Source organism: Patiria miniata, unplaced genomic scaffold (assembly GCF_015706575.1).
Source record: "Patiria miniata isolate m_02_andy unplaced genomic scaffold, ASM1570657v1 HiC_scaffold_21, whole genome shotgun sequence".
Taxonomy (NCBI): domain Eukaryota; kingdom Metazoa; phylum Echinodermata; class Asteroidea; order Valvatida; family Asterinidae; genus Patiria; species Patiria miniata.
This window is the reverse complement of record NW_024037060.1, coordinates 888,404-902,099: the sequence shown is the minus strand read 5'-3', so window position 1 is coordinate 902,099 and position 13,696 is coordinate 888,404. Positions and strand designations below refer to the sequence as shown.

The following is a 13,696-nucleotide window of genomic DNA, read 5'->3' as shown; positions in this document are numbered from 1 at the left end:
CGCACCACAGAGCAAATAGAATCCAAAAACGCCGTAACTTTTTTGGACCCACTATTTGGTGACCACAATAATTGTTGTGCCCTTCCCCCCCCCCCCCAAAAATTGTGTTCAGGATCCGCCCTTGTTTCCAGGTCGCTACTCATCAACACATACACTCGATATACTGACACAAATAAATAATTCATATGCATTTCAGTTTTTATTCAGGTTTGATCTGCAAAATATGCATTAATAAATCATGACATGATGAAACGAAGAAAATAACAATGTCGAGTGTGTAAATGTACGAAGAGTTATATTTTGAAGGCCAAAAACTTAATTTGGACGGGCGGAACACGAATTTTTTTTCATTTTGTGGATTTCGTTTGACAAAACGTACAAATTGAAAAAAAATACGATTGCATTTCCGATCTTCTGTTTATTTATTTATTATTTATTTATTTTACATTTTTTTTATCAGGGTATGCCAACACGTTTTAAAACTAGTTTCCGTTGGGACCCTGCATGCAAGAACAAGTTCACTTGCGAAACATACGACTACTGGATACAAGCGATATTTACGTAAATAAAGCTATATAATTAAAAGTTATTTTAAAGCTATAGTCCATCATTTGCAGCCATCCGAAAAAGTATTATTGTTGAAAAACATACTTGGTTGCAAGATAGTAAGTGGACTAAACTCTCTGTGAAATTAATCTTTCTGGCAAGCTATCATTTTGAAGTAATCAACGAAAGAAGGCCTTTCCAACGGTGCGTCTTAAGACGCACCGTAGGAAAATTTAAATTAGTAGTTCGTTTTGTTATTTGGAGCAGCGCGCGCAAGCATTGGCACGACGCACAGGCGCGCGCGGCTGCTATAATTCGTCGGATCAATGCGCGACATCGCGTATTGCTGCAATTCAAAACAATTCAAAACATGATTCAGCACTTTTGATTTGAAATTGAGATCCTAGAATGCTGTTTTTCTCGGAATATACAGCTGAAGCTGAACTGAAACTTCATCAGGTTAGTTGTTCAGTACCCTTCATTAGATTTTGAACACTTTTGTTGCTTCAAACGAACAAAATGCACAAATTACAGATGATGGACTATATCTTTAAACATTCCAGTACAAGGTTTGAATAGCTGATTACGGGATGGGCGAAAACCCCGCGAAAACCGGTTTAGGAAAAAAAAACACGGGGAAATTCCCGATACGGCTCCAAATTTCCATGGCAACCAAGTTTTATAACTTTGTAGATCAGCTCAAATTGAACTAGTGGTTAGTGGCAGAAATATGCACTGGCTGATGGCTTTACGTACAGTTCTTAGCTGAATGTACCTAGGAAATCCATGGCTATCAATTGTTCATTTAATTTATTCCATATAATTTGACCACTCACTGCGAAGCTTTCAGTGCCATGTTACTTTATTGTTTTGTTTCACGAATCTATACGTAGCGGTGTAAAAAGATTCGTCATAATAAGGAATCATTTTATTCAGAATTTTGGAATCGAGAATAGCCTTTTTAGACTTAACCCTTGCAGGAAATGGTCTGGAACCCAGTTTAGTTTGGCAAACATATCTGCTAAAGGGGCGAGAGAGGCACATTTAACGAAGAACCTGTTTTCTTTACACAGGCCTACTCAACGAGTGGGCCCCATATTAATGTTTACAATAATTCACTTTTACAATAATTCACTTTAAAATGAGACTATGAGCAGATTTTCTGCCTTAAACCAATAAACATACATTTCGTTTTTGTTGGCATTTAATGTATAAGATTGCTTCTTAAGCACTAATTGTAAAAACTGGCCAGCACTGTATTCAAGACTCAGTTCCGATTTCATTAACACTTAATGAGCTTAACGTTACTGTGGATTCATACATAAATAATAATGATAATAAACCACTCTTGTAAAAGTGCATTCAGTCAATAATGACCCAATGCGCTGTACAGGCATGGAAACATACAATTAGAGTAAAGCTTTAACTACAAATTATACAAAAAAAATAATTAACAGTGCCTACAGTAACATAATTTATGGCGGTGCAAGATGGCAGTTCGCTGATACAAGTACATTTTTGCTGCCGACACGAAGCAAGTGGAATCTGCAAAGATAAAAAAGATTAAATTTATTTATTTTTTTACAATCGAAGTACAAATTAACTATCGGATTGATGCATGTTGAGTAGATAGTCATAAAAAGGATTTGCCCCTGACCAAAGACGAAGACAAAAATAGAAAAAGAGAAAAATACATCTGAACACCGTTTTCTTAAATACCCCTTTCTTAATTACCTCAAGGAATTGTGAAGACATGCTCTGCAAGCAGGGTCAGTCAGTCCTTCCGTTGGTCCTCCTCCCTGCTTCCGGTTCCGGTTCCTTGGGATTCGGAATCGACCGTAACTCCGTCCAGAAAGACATCTCATCTTGTAGACCCTCATATCTGCCAGAAGATTAGAAGGAACACATGCATGTAAGAAAATGTGTGTGGGATAATTATGCGCCTGTTGTTTTTCTATTGTTGATTTGTAAAAGTGTTAAGTGAGTGTTCTTTTCAAACAACTTAAATGAATTTTCTTGTTGATTCATCTTATTTTGTTTTTAGGTATCAGTAAATCTTCGAAAGGGAAGTATCATTTTTGTTTTTAACTTTTTACCCATGGAAGCAGTAATGGGATGCCCAGCAAGCAGGGTCCTCAGTCATCCGATGTTCCTCCTCCCTGCTTCCGGTTCCTTAGCATCCGACAGGAACACTCGGGCTTGCATGTCCTCATAACCTAACTGCAAGTGGCTAAAAATGGACTTACAAAAAGAGAAAACAAACATACCTAGCGGAGCTAGGTGAAGTTATATGCAGTGATTTAATGGTCAAAATAATTAGTGACCATTATTGTGGTGAAACGAGGGGAAATGTGGTCCTAACCTGACCAATGAATGAAAGATACATAAAAAAAAGGCAAAGGTACAGCGATTTCTTGGTCAACCTACCGCCATATTGTAGTGGAACAAGAGAACATGTGGTCCTTACATGACCAATGAATGAAAGATTATGCAACCATAGAAAAGGAAAACTTAGTTTGTAGGTCAACCCTACCTATTACTAGGCCTAACTGACTGCGCAGTCTCATACTTACAATGAAGGTAATGCAATCAGTGGCCCTTACCTGACCACCGTAATGAGTACAACCATAGAGAAAGGGACAACTTAGTTTAGCGCTATTCTAAATCAGTTGGCCCACTGGTCGGGAAGTCTCCTTGCATGGACAGTTTAAAGCTTAACTTCCAGTTTGCCGAAAGCAACGCGCACCTGTTCAAATGGAAACAATATTCACATTGCCGATCTGCGCTGATCGGACTTATCGATATTAAAAAGGCAACGTCGATCAAACCTCCACTTGTTTAAATCTGTGACTCAGATACTTTTCCAAAGCCATTATGGGATTATCCGACGAAACAGGTGTCATCACCTGATTATTAGCAGCATTGTCACCATGGCCCTAACACAATAGGCATTACCGATCTTTGCAGATCGGACTTATTATATTTCAACAAGGATCACAGACTATTTCATGTCGTGGAATAATTGTACACCATTACTACTGTGATTACATGTTTCACGACTATTACATGTTTCAAATAATCGGTAAGATCTACACACATGGCCACAGCCCTTTTCAATCTCGACGCTAAAGAGGGATGGGCATGGCGTTGCAGCTGAGGAAATTGCTGCTAAACAACCAAATAAGGTAGATTTGTTAACATGTCCCTATAGAGTTATTCATTCAATGAATCACAATGAAGTTATAGCAGTTGAATTCCATATTCAATGAGTATGCAAAAACCTTCAGCATTTAAGATTTGCTGAGCCTTAAAATAGATATGAAGACTCATCACATTGCTCGTGAGTATTTTACACAATGATGCTCACTCAAGACGGGATGAAGGGACAAAATGAAGGAACAAATTGTTTTCAAGGCAAAGTAAGATTTGTTAACATGGCCCTAGAATTCTGAAACATAATCTATTACATAACAGAAGAAAACACAAGGGGAAAATGGGCTTGGCAGAATCTTTTACAAAACGGCGATGAGACATGTTGTTTATACAAGTGACCCTAGAAAATTTTTGTTCACAATTTGTATCAATGAAGAACGACGCGAAAATGTAAAATATGACGGCAATTTCTAAGTTTGATTTGTACATGGCCCTAGAATATTTAACACATTGTCACAACCGGAAAGTTAACCAATGTCAACAAGTCAATAACTGACAAGCAGAAGGTATTGGGTGTGCAAGATTTAACAGAAGGTCAAGTGCAGATGTTACAATTTGGAAATGAAATACGCAAAATGACGAAATAGGATTTCTGCTACACATGGCCCCAACATGTTTCCCAATAAAATACTTCAAAACTCGTACTTGTGTACATTTTTGTACTCGAACTGTTACTCGCTCTCGTGTAACTTTGTTTGCACTCGAGCTCAAACACGAACTTTCTTCGCATTCGAACTCAAATGCGAACTCGTACCGTGTAAACTCGCACTCTCACTCGGCGCCAAACATGAACTCGTAGTCGTCCGTATTTTTTTTTCGTACTCGAACCCGTAGCTTTGTTCGCACTCGAGCTCAAACACGAACTTTGTTCGCATTCGAACTTAAATACGAACTCGTACCGTTACTCTCACTCGGCCCCGAACACGAACTCGTCTGTATTTTTTTCGTACTCCGCGACTTCTTCGTCCGCACTCGAACACGAAGTTTGTTCGCAATCCTACAAAGTCTACAATTATGTCACGATCAGGGAATTTCCTACAAAACAACAAAGAAAAGTGTGAAGATGCACGCCATGACCCCAAATTGGTTTACGGTATGGTTCTCAATGCAAGACATGTAGACATGGTTACGAAAACTGCAAAAAGTAAGAATGTGTATCCATGGACCCGAGATTTTCGCAAAAGATTTTGTAGGATTTGTTCACATGGCCCTAGAGTTCTGTAACATTTAATTTGTTACAAATAGAAGAAAACACAAAGGAAAAATGGGTTTGGCAGAAGTACAAAACGGCGATGAGAAATTTTTGTATACACATGACCCTAGAACATTTTTTTCACAATGAGTATCAATGAAGAACGACGAGATTTTAAAGTTTGATTTATTCACATGGCCCTAAAATATTTAACACATTGTCACAAATGGAAAAATAACCAATGTCAGCAAGTCAATAAACAGATTTAGAAATGAAATACGCAAAACGGCGAAATAAAATTACTGCTACACATGGCCCCAACACATTTCCCAAAAAATCCTTCAAAAGTCGCATTCGTGTACATTTTTGCACTCAAACTCCAACTTGTACCCTTGGAACTTTGTTCGCACTCAAGCTCAAACACCTAAGTTTGTTCGCATTTGAGCTCAAATGAGAACTCTTACCGTGTAAATTTGTTCATCGCCAAACACGAACTCGTACTCGAACTCGATCGTTAACCTTGTTCGCACTCGAGCTCAAACACGAACTTTGTTCGCATTCGAACTCAAATGCGAACTCGTACCGTGTAACTTTGTTCGTACTCTCACTCAGCGCCAAACACAAACTCGTAGTCGTCCGTATTTTTTCGTACTTGTATTCGAATTCGTAGCTTTGTTCGCACTCGAGCTCAAACACGAACTTTGTTCGCATTCGAACTCAAACACGAACTCGTACCGTGTAAATTTGTTCGTACTCTCACTCGGCCCCGAACACGAACGCGAACTCCTCTAGATATGTTCGCACTCGAGCTCAAACACGAACTTTGTTCGCATTCGAACCCAAACAGAAACTCGTACCGTGTAAATTGTTTGTACTCTCAATACAATAAAATGTAGACGTGGTAATTAAAACTGTCTAAAGTAAGAATGTGTATCCATGGACCCTGGATTTTTTGCAAAAGATTTTTTAACATCTCAATTGCTGGTTCAATACATGGCCTTATTAAATTGTTCTGCACAATGAATCTCAGTCAAGTTACAGGGCAGACTATAATACTAGTTCAGTTTTAAGTTAAAGTTCAATACATGGCCTTATTTATTTTACACAACGAATCCAAGTCGAGTTTACAGGGAAGAATACGAGTTGAGTTGAGTTGAGTTGAAAATAGAGACTTTAGTCGATTAAAGAAACTTCAAAAAAAAATGGCAAAAAAACATTCCCCAGATTCGTTGCACTCACATAAAATGGGTTGGGTGTGGCAAACAGTGGAATTTATATTTCTGCAAAGAAAGATTTGTACACATGTCCTTAGAATATTTTGCAAACAATCTCTAAAATTTCATTTCATTTCTTTCCGTTTCTGTTCAGACTGGTGATGTTGCGTCTCCTCCATTGCTGTCATTTCGCGCTGGTCTGTAACCGCATTATATTTTTGCTTTCCGTACGTGCAGTGGTTGTCGAACAATAAAAGAGGGCGATAACCCGACATTTTACAATTTAAATAATAATTTTCGTTAACAGCGTGTTTTTCGGTTTCACGTTTCACATTTTAACTACACGTTGATTGCTAACATTCGGGAAAAATGATTACACACAATAACGAGATTCCCGTGCCCAGACATTTTCATTGGGGGGGGGGGGGAGGGAGGGGCTATTAATGAAATAATTACCACCAAATAATGGTTTCCCAAACCTATCCTTTACTAATTTTTAACTCAAGAATGCAACGAGAGGTAACACAATTTGATGCTATCGATAACACCGTGACATTTTAATAATTTCGTGTTTTTTGCCGATTCGAGTATTTTTTTTCAGGGGTGTAACTTTCGTTCCTTTGCGTTTCTTCTACTTCGCACGATGATTTCAAGTATTTATTTGGTAGTTTCCCACCGTTTAACTTCTTGTTTTAATTTCCTGCCCGCGTAGGTCGTGATGCGTTAACATTCATTTCCTTCAAGTTATTTTATGCACCGGGAAACGTTTGTATTCAGAGAAAAAGAAAACCCCAAGCGGCGGAATTTTCATTTCTTTCCCGCCTGATGCTTGGTAAAATTGTGCCTTAAGTATCGTGAGGAGAGGTTCCTTGGAAAATTTAAGTTAATTTAACCATCTTTGTCTTCCTTACAAAATAATCATTACAAAAAAATCATTTTCTGGTTTACAAGTTTATACATTATAATTTTGTTGAATTATTTTGTTGGCGAAAAAAATTATGAATCACCCATCAAGGGTGTCGTGTTTCTCAATAGTAGCACCCATCAAGGGTGTCGTAGTTCTCAATAGTAGCACCCATCAAGGGTGTCGTCCTTCTTAAAAGTAGCACCCATCAAGGGTGAGTTCTTTCTTTTACAAGTTTTTACATTATAATTTTGTTGAATTATTTTGTTGGCGAAAAAAATTATGAATCACCCATCAAGGGTGTCGTGTTTCTCAATAGTAGCACCCATCAAGGGTGTCGTGTTTCTCAATAGTACCCATCAAGGGTGTCGTCCTTCTCAATAGTAGCACCCATCAAGGGTGTCATCTTTCTCAGAAGTAGCACCAATCAAGGGTGTCGTCCTTCTTAAAAGTAGCACCCATCAAGGGTGAGTTCTTTCTTTTACAAGTTTATACATTATAATTTTGTTGAATTATTTTGTTAACAAAAAACATTATAAAGCACCCATCAAGGGCGTCGTCCTTCTCAATAGTACCACCCATCAAGGGCGTCGTCCTTATCAATAGTAGCACCCATCAAGGGTGTCGTCCTCAATAGTAGCACCCATCAAGGGTGAGTTCTTTCTTTTACAAAAACATTATACATTATAATTTTGTGTTTAATTTTTTTTTGCCAAAAACATTATAAAGCACCCATCAAGGGCGTCGTCCTTCTCAATAGTACCACCCATCAAGGGTGTCGTTCTTCTCAATAGTAGCACCCTTCAAGGGTGTCGTCCTTCTCAATAGTACCACCCATCAAGGGTGTCGTCCTTCTCAATAGTAGCACCCATCAAGGGTGTCGTCCTTCTCAATAGTACCACCCATCAAGGGTGTCGTCCTCAATAGTAGCACCCATCAAGGGTGAGTTCTTTCTTTTACATAAACTTTATACATTATAATTTTGTTGAATTATTTTTTTGGCAAAAACATTATAAAGCACCCATCAAGGGTGTCGTGTTTCTCAATAGTAGCACCCATCAAGGGTGTCGTCCTCATAGTAGCACCCATCAAGGGTGTCGTCCTCATAGTAGCACCCATCAAGGGTGTCGTCCTCATAGTAGCACCCATCAAGGGTGTCGTCCTCATAGTAGCACCCATCAAGGGCTTCGTGTTTCTTAATAAAAATGGACCCATCAAGGGAAGGGTGTCGTCTTTCTCAATAGTACATTGACCTCTATGTGGCGGTATTCCAATGGACACTACCCAAAATATAACAATTTACAAGAATATTTCATGAAAGGCTTTTAAGGAATGCATAATGGACAACTTTACACCATTAATTCTCCAAGGCTTTGTCTTTATATGAAAATAATGTGATTGTAATGCAGCAAAGCTGAAAGCAATGCCATTGATTAGATATTAAAGTCGATTTATATTATTCACATAAATTGAACATTTTTAAAGTAAAGTATTCTTTTTCTACAAATGGTGTTATGTTTGTCAATGCACTAGGCATTGTCAGGATACAAGAGCTGAACAGAATTTGTATTATTTTTATTCCCCCTTTTCCACAAACTGTTTTTACCTTGCGTTTGGCAGTACCCTTTGAAATTGCTATATTTTATTTTGCAACATATATGAATTTTTCATTAAATGTTTTTCATTGATTTCCCCTTTAATAATGAAAACTTTATCGGGTTTTCTCATTTCAATTTAATATTTAAAACTTCCCATTTTTATTTTCCATTTCTAAGTGTTATTGAAAAAGCTGTGTTTGTAAATTTTTACAATAATTATATTTTACAGAGCTTCATAGTAGCCATGAGTTTATCGGATCTTTTTTTTTATCTCCGAAGGTATAGCCGTCTGTTATCTGTTTCAATCACATAATGAACTGATTTGATATATGCAAATGAATATCAAGATATCATCAACCCGTGAAAAATTATCTCGAGAAGACGATATCGCACCTACAAGATATCGTCAACCCGAGAAATATTTTCTTTCTCAAGAAGACGACATGCATCTTGCCTACACCCATCAAGGGTGTCGTGTTTCTCAATAGTAGCACCCATCAAGGGTGTCGTGTTTCTCAATAGTAGCACCCATCAAGGGTGAGTTCTTTCTCAATAGTAGCACCCATCAAGGGTGAGTTCTTTCTCAATAGTAGCACCCATCAAGGGTGAATTCTTTCTCAATAGTAGCACCCATCAAGGGTGAGTTCTTTCTCAATAGTAGCACCCATCAAGGGTGTCGTGTTTCTCAATAGTAGCACCCATCAAGGGCGAGTTTTTTCTCAATAGTAGCACCCATGCAAATAAATATCTAGATATCATCAACCCGTGAACAATTATCTCGAGAAGACGATATCATACCTACAAGATATCGTCAACCGAGAAATATTTTCTTTCTCAAGAAGACGACGTCTTGCCTACAAGACATCATCACCCCGAGAAATATTTTACTTTCTCGGGAAGGTAACATCTCACCTGAAAGATATTGTCAACCCGAGAAAAAATTCTTTCTCTGAAAGACAACATCTCTAGAAGATATCACCAACCCATGATGAAACATTATCTCGGGAAGACGATATCTAACCTACAAGATATCATCAACACGAGAAATATTTTCTTTCTCGAGAAGACGACATCTTGCCTACAAGATATCATCAACTCGAAAAATACTTTTATCTCGGGAAGACGATATCTCACCTAAAAGATATCATCGACACGAGAAATATTTTCTTTCTCGGGAAGATGACATCTCACCTAAAAGATGTCATCAACCTGTGATTAAACATTATCTCAGGAAGACGATATCATACCTACAAGATAAACTTGGCGACAACCTATACTCCTAAGATGTCTTCTCGCGATAAAAGATCCTCATCAACCCATGTGCCCTTCAAGAGCTCTGGTATCCCTGCCCACTGATTTCAAAACCAAATTTCATAGAAAACCCGGATTTGTATATTGATAATTTTAATTTTTAATCCCTGGAATGCACTTTATCTCAATACCAATTTTTACAGATTAATTTTTATTAATTACCGTTCATGTATCAAGCTAAGATTACTCATTAGCCGCTATTTTTATTCCTTTTTGCTCGACTTGAGAAATATATTTTTAGAAAGTTTTGTATTTGTAATTATCGGAATTTATAGAATCAAATTCAAACAAATCTTGCACTTCGTAGAATTTATAATGTATACCAGTTACCCTAAAGTTAATGGTGTAAAGGTCATTATTTTGAGCAATTCGAAAAATAACTTTGAAATCCGTTGATGTAATGTCCATAAAATGTATGTTGGTCCATTGGAATGCCGTTAATTTATTAAATAAAAGCTAGAAGCTATTGTTCTCATAGCTTAGTATTTAAACCAGTCATTTTAATACAATTATAACGGAAAAGGCAAAGTAAATTCCAAGGAACCCTCATTTTTTAATGAAGATCTAAACCTGTTTACTCCAACTTTTGAGTAAATCCCTTTTAAGCCCCTAGCTCGTTGGAATGTCTTTGAAAGTTTAGCAAGAACATACAGTGCACCTGGCCGAATACCACGCGCGCGCGGCCTTTCAACTTTTCGACCAATAAGAATCACCCGAGTTTATGACCACGCCCATACCACTGCGCCGGCCAGCTGCGGCCTTCGCGTGCACGACTCCACTACGCTGTCGTATGCAAATTCTTTTGAAACCGTGTGTGAGAAAAGCGGGGAAATATGCCGTGTTAAAAAAAGTGGCACGGTATTACACACGTATAATGCTTTTGAGTAAACAAGTTGGCATCGTTGGCATGTATTCGTATGCAAATTACTCTAAATCAAAAGGGCTTTCGCCTACAGAAACGGTATTTCAACGTACATGATTATTCAGCAATGCAAAAGACAAACTCGTGTAGGAGAAACAAAATGGACGGCATTTTGTTGGCAAAATGGACACATGCATTTATGAGCATACTAAAAAGAAGCACAATTTAAAGGGGAAATGACAGATTTTATGGTACTATATTTAACAATGCAAAAAACAACCCCATGTACAAAAAGCACATGAACAACAACACTACACCATGCTTAATGTTGATAACATTAGTACACATTATTATCCAAAAAGTACGATTTAAGGACCAAAGAGAATTTTCTCGCTTGACTTTACGGCAAATAGAGGTCAGGTTAAAAATAAAGGGAAAATATCAAGTACTTGGAATATTTAGATGCAAGGGTCTTTTTCCTCGTTTTGGTTCTGTGTAAAAATACGCAGGATCAGGAAAAGATAATTTTAACTCACCTCGCTAATTCCATATACAGTTGGACTTACCACCCGACGCAATCCAAAAGCTTGACTTGTATTTTCCAAAAACCGTCATTCAGATCATTCGACAAAATTATGAGTTCACAAAAATGCAGCCCAGTTCAGTTCAATGAGTTCTGTAGGCCTACAGCAAAGTTCAGTCAGTTTTTATTATTGGTGACGCTGACGACGCCGCAACATAGCGGCGTGTGCGTCGAAACGTTGCAGTGGCCCGGTGTGTGAGGCCGGATTTCTGGTCGACTTGTCCGGCTCCAAGCGTCCAAATTCGACATTATTTTCGCGCACATGAAGACTCCATGGTAAGATGTACCAGTTTCGCGTTGCTGGCTTCCAGTTGGACGTCCCACTCGAACATACATGTCTCAAGTTTGGCTTGTGAAGTTTGAGGCAATTTTGTTTTGGTGGGAATACACTGCGAGTTGCCTGCCACACCCACCGCACCTACCAGAGTCTGTTGACTACGGTGGCCCACAACTGTCACGGCAAAAGCAAAAGCGCCACGGCAAGCGCAAAAGCGCCACGGCAAAAGAAAAAGCGCCACGGCAAAACAAAAAGCGCCGCGGCAAAAGAAAAAGCGCCACGGCAAAACAAAAAGCGCCACGGCAAAAGAAAAAGCGCCACGGCAAAACAAAAAGCGCCGCGGCAAGCGCAAAAGCGCCACGGCAAGCGCAAAAGCGCCACGGCGAAAGCAAAAGCGCCACGGCGAAGGCAAAAGTGCCACGGGTTTATTGGGAAGGGGCGTAATCATACATGCCGCTACTACATCAAAAAATAAAATGGGAAGGAGAATGGCCGCCACCAGGAATTCTTATTAAGCACAGAATTTAATTCTTTGAGAAGTGATTTTATGGCTGAGAAAATAGCAAGGCCAAGGAAAACCGGTCAGGAAATAAATCGTCGATATTAATTTGTTGTAGGATAATTATTATTCCAAGAGAGTTGCTGCCGTGAATCAGAGTTTATCAAGGAGTGGGACTCGCTATCGGCACCATCAGGGCCGTTCCTCATTTCTTTACATTTCGTGGGATGCAAACAATTACAAGGACGGGAGGCTCTGTGAGCTGATTTTTTTCCCCTTCCGACTAACATGCAGAGAAGAGTTCCGTTAATTTGAGCCTTTTTTCACAGGTGTGTATACCAGTGTAGGCACGAAAGTGAGCTGCCCAGAGTGTATGAGTTAATTTTTTTTTTTTTTTCAGTATATCATACACATCTATAGGAAGTCGATTAAGGCTCTCCTGCAGGGCTGCGGCAGTGGGTGGGTAAGGCTTGTCAACACGTAACTCGCCCGCGGGCCCATTAGGTTAGAAATTCCCAGAGAGCGGGAATTTCAAAACTCTTCGCTGAACGTTGCTTGCACTGACCGGTTTTCCTTGCTATTTTCTCAGCCATAAAATCACTTCTCAATTCATGGTGGCGGCCATACTCCTTTCCATTGAATTTTAGATGTAGTGGCGGCATGTATGATTACGCCCCTTCCCAATAAACACGACTGAGTTGAAGATAACTCACAAATCGAGAAATGGATCGTTCTATTAGACAGTTGCAACGCTTTCGACAGAGGAGGTTAGGTCGTGGATTTCATGTAAGGAACGTAACACAGGCGAAGACTTTGGATATAGAATAAGAAAGAAAGAAATTAACTTAAAAAAGGGGGGGGGTAAGGGAGAGACACTAAACAAAGGAGAAGTGTTATCGTTGAGATGCACAGTTCTAAGCTCTTCTATGAAAATTTGGTGGCTCTGAAAAGAGCCGTTTGCTTTGTTTCGAGTGAATACGGAACTATTTTGATGCCGGAAACAAGCCCTCTTTCTGCCCTGCAGGCTGATTCTGCGATGATGTGGAAGACTGTCCACAGGGCAACTCATCATCGCTATCGCTAAGCATCATGAGGTCTTGTTCGGCTTGTTGGTTTCTTGAGCCGGGGGTGGGTGGGCCAATGAGTTCTAGGTTCTGAGTTAATTTCTTTCTTTCTTATTCTATATCCAAACTCTGGGCAGCTCAATTGTGTGCCTACACTGGTATACACACCGGTGAACTCATGGGCGTCGCCAGAATTTTTTCTAAAGGGGGCAAAACATATTTTTCCCCAAAAATTCTTGTATTTCTGAACAAATTCTCGATTTCTCAGTTTTAGACGGGGGCAGGGACATTTTGCCCCCCCCCCCCCCCCCACTCATTCAATTTACACCACTATGACTTCGCGCCTCTTTTTCTTTTCTTTTTTTCTCTCAGTTTTTTCCCCTTCCTTTTTTGTGTGCTATTCCAGGGGGGGGGGGGGAGCGCCCCCTTGCCC

At 39.2% G+C, this 13,696-nt stretch overlaps 1 long non-coding RNA gene across 1 annotated transcript; it reads right to left on the bottom strand.

Annotated features, from left to right (window-relative positions):
* Positions 1–1,122: 1,122 nt before the first annotated feature.
* On the bottom strand, positions 1,123–5,424 carry LOC119729787. The gene is made up of 3 exons (XR_005271274.1): positions 2,643–5,424; positions 2,281–2,428; positions 1,123–2,091 (listed from the first exon to the last, which is right to left on the bottom strand). It is a non-coding gene; the product is annotated as an uncharacterized LOC119729787 (long non-coding RNA).
* Between the last annotated feature and the right edge of the window lie 8,272 nt (positions 5,425–13,696).